The sequence below is a fragment of the Canis lupus genome, chromosome 27 (assembly GCF_011100685.1).
Source record: "Canis lupus familiaris isolate Mischka breed German Shepherd chromosome 27, alternate assembly UU_Cfam_GSD_1.0, whole genome shotgun sequence".
NCBI classification, from domain to species: domain Eukaryota; kingdom Metazoa; phylum Chordata; class Mammalia; order Carnivora; family Canidae; genus Canis; species Canis lupus.
Window position 1 is genome coordinate 44,297,013 of NC_049248.1, and position 3,762 is coordinate 44,300,774.

The window sequence follows — 3,762 nt, forward strand, 5'->3', positions numbered from 1 at the left end:
GATCTTCACATTTACTCAGCTGAATTTTATTTTTTTAACAAGTGCTTCTCTGTTTCAAAAAGGCAAGCATGTGTGTGTGTGTATGTGTGTGTGTGTGTGTGTGTGTGTGTGTAGGTGTGTGGTGGATGAGGCAGGGATTACAGTCAGAAAACTCAGATGCATCAGCTATGTGCAGATAGGGAAATTGGGCAGACCCACTCAACTCTGCTAAAATTTGTACTTGGGGTGCCTTGCTGGCTCAGTTGGTTAAGTGTCCAACTCTTGATTTTAGCTGAAGTCACAACCTCAGGATTGCAAGATTGAGCCCTATGTCAAGCTTCATGTTGAGCATGGGGTATGAAGCCTGACTGAGCTTCTTGTTCTCCCTTTGCACCCACACTAAAAAAAAAAAAATTGCACTTCATTCTAACTGAACAGTAATAATTATTCGAAGTTGAAAACAACTGTTAAAAATGCCTCAAGTCCCAGGTTTTCTTTGAATTTCCATCATGAAGGATTACTGTTGGACAGATAAGACCCTGCATCGTAATTATTTTCTCAGAGCAAAAGGTACATGAAATAAATTTATGGGCTTTCAAATGTGTACTGTGTAGGCTTTGCATATGAGTAACTGCATCTTTAGTAAGGTGGAACCTGTCTTGAAACAACCAAAAGACTAGTCTAAACAGTAGCACGAGAAAGGAGCTTTAATGCACACCTTTGCCAATCGCTCTCCCCAGTTGCCAGTAAAAGGTAGATTAGGGGAGGTTAGCCCCAGCAGCCTAGCAGCAGGGAAAATTCTTAGAGGAGTTTATCTTCATCTCTTAGGAGCCAAAGATCAGCTAATAAAGTCTTGACTTCAGTGACCTTGGGCATCACAGTGGAATCCTCAGAAACTCAGCCATGGGTGGGGGGTGGAGTGGGGAGGGAATGTCTAGAATGGACAGACAAGGTAGGAGGTGGGCTGAGGAGACTGACCCAATCAGTTAGCACATCAATCAATCCCTGTCCCACCCACAGCTCAGCTTTTCTGAATGTCCCAGGAAAGGTTTATAATTAAGCAGATGGCAGCAAGTCATGGGACCTACTCCCTTCCAAATCCCTGCAGAATTTTGTCATAAATCTTTGGTATCAGCCATGAGCTGCCCACTGCCACTGGCTCTTCACTTCCAGGGTCTTCAAGGATCTCAGGGTCAAAAAAAAAAGGATCTCAGGGTCTTCTCTACTCTCCCCAGGAGAACTAGCTCTTGCCTGAAGAGAGGCATCCTCCTCATCCTCCTCCTCCTCCTCATAGATGGAAAACGTGGACAGAAAATGTACTGGAGTGCTTTTAGGATCAATGCTGTAGGGAAGTGAATAAAGCAGGATTAGTGTTGGAGGGCCATCCACAGCAGACCCCTCATCCTATGGGACTGATCCAGCTTCCATTTCTCTCTTAGCCACCCCGCCTCCCAACTTCATCATCTCATCCACCATTGCAGACATGATTTTAGAGGTGACTTCCCCCACTTGGAACTTGGCCCCACTTCCCTGCAATCCTGTCAGCCCCCTCTGGCTTCCCTGTACCTGGGCCAGGTTCTGCCTTCCTCACCCCTACTTCCCCCACAGGGCACTCATCCTGGCCCAATTAAGAATGTTGCCTAGATTCTAGCCTTCTGAGTGGCTCAGGTGCTATTGGAACCCTTGTCTTGGACGAGTAGATTAATAAGAAAACTAAAATGATCATCCAAAGAGAAAATGGACTGAATAAATGGAAACAATTTACAGAAAATGAAAATTAAATAGCTAATATATTTAAAATGTTAATAATTAAATAATATGTACCATATTTATAAGGTTCAATCTCATTAGCAATCAGAGAAATGAAAATCAAACATACAAACTCAAAATTTAAAAAGAATATCACAGGGGATCCCTGGGTAGCTCAGCAGTTTGGCACCGGCCTTTGGCCCAGGGCGTGATCCTGGAGTCCCGGCATGGAGCCTGCTTCTCTCCCCTCCTGTGTCTCTGCCTCTCTCTCTATGTCTATCATGAATAAATAAATAAATCTTTAAAAAAAAAAAAAGAATATCACAGAATGTACAACTGGAGAAACAGGAAGTCTTATATATTATTTGTAAAATTACTAACTGGTACACTCGTTCTGGACAGTAGACTGACAATATAAATCAAAATTTTAAAGTGGCTTAGCAATTCCACATCTCGAAAGTTACCTTAAAGAATGAATGGGACAAGTGTCCTGAGACATGTGTGTTTACTGCAGCAATGTTTATTACAGTGGAAAAAACATACACAACAAAATGTGTTACATCCACATAATGGAATATTCTGCAGCCATTAAGAATGATGATCTCGGCCACTGTGACAGCTGACGGGCTGTGGATCCTGGAAGTCAGTCATGGGGGCCGGGTGCAGAGTGCAGATTCGCCAGCCCTGGCTGCGGGGAAGCCCGCCGGCCAGTAGCCGAGGCCAATGGAGGCCGCAGAAGTCTTGGGAAAAGAGAGCTTCTCATCGTCCATCTCTTCCATCTCTGAAGGCCAATTTGGTGCTGTGGTTGGCTCTACCCAGGACGTTGTCATGGATGCGGAGTTCCAGGTACTGCTGAGAAACCTCATGGACAGATACTACCAGGAGGTAGAGAATGAACTCACCTACACACCCGCTTGTAATGAATACCTCTCTTTGGTAGAAAAGTACATTGAAGACAGCTGCTGGCGTGGATTCCCAAATTCAACAAGGTGGCTTCCATAGCAACAGCACAGCACCGTGAAGATGAGGTGGCCAATGACCTATTCAACATGCTGTTCACATTTACGGACTTTCTGGCATCCAGATGTTTCTGGACTATAGAGCAGAAAAAGAAGGCCAAGGGCTGGCCTTAAGCAGTGGTTTAGGAGTGACTTCATTGTGCAAATCATCTCCCATGGCCCCTTCCCCGGAGCAATCTCTAGCACCAGCTCCCACCTGCAGCAGTGGCGGCCTCCTGGACAAGGCGGGAATAAGTCAGGAGAGGCTTCTGCTCCCGGTGACTGGAGAACACACCTGGAAAGGCTGGCCCCATTCTACAGGGGTTATTAACACCAGGTATTGATGGGTCAGAACGATAATTTCCTGAGGCTCCCAGGACGTCTTCTTTTCCTCTTCTATTCAGTAAGCCCTAGTTCTCCTGCCAAAACAGACACCTCTCTCAGGTGCTTCTGAAAGTCAGACTGCTCTGGGACAAGACTATGTCAGGCGTTCCACCTAGAAGGCCCCTGACCCCAGAATACATGCTCCTGTGACAAGTAGAACAACACAATCACAAACCCTCCCTGTTCCAAGTACCACAGGCAGGCTTTGCATAAATCTTCCCCGTGCTCACAGCTCTGGTTGAGAGTTTCAGTCCTTCAAACCCAATGGCCCACCTGTATGGAGATTTTATTTAGGAATTTTGTTGCAATTGTTTTGGGTTTTTTTAGATTTTATTTATTCATAAGACACAGAGAGAGAGAGAGAAGCAGAGACAGGCAGAGGAAGAAGCAGGCTCCATGCCAGGAGACCGATGTGGGACTCGATCCCAGGACCCCGGGATCATGACCTGAGTGAAAGGCAGATGCTCAACTGCTGAGCCAGCCAGGTGCCCCTATCCTTAACTGCTTTCAGCATCTATTAAATACATAAACAAAAACAAAACAGAAAAAAAAAACATAAACAGCTGCCCTTGTCTTCAGATTTCTGAAACTCCTCTATATTCAGCCCACCATTATGGGAAAATCAGAACTAGTCTTGGCTGTGGGAATAAAC

At 45.3% G+C, this 3,762-nt stretch overlaps 1 pseudogene; it reads left to right on the forward strand.

The window, feature by feature from the left end:
* The first annotated feature begins 2,451 nt into the window (after nt 1-2,451).
* On the forward strand, nt 2,452-3,070 carry LOC100683106 (annotated as a pseudogene).
* The last annotated feature ends 692 nt before the right edge of the window (nt 3,071-3,762 follow it).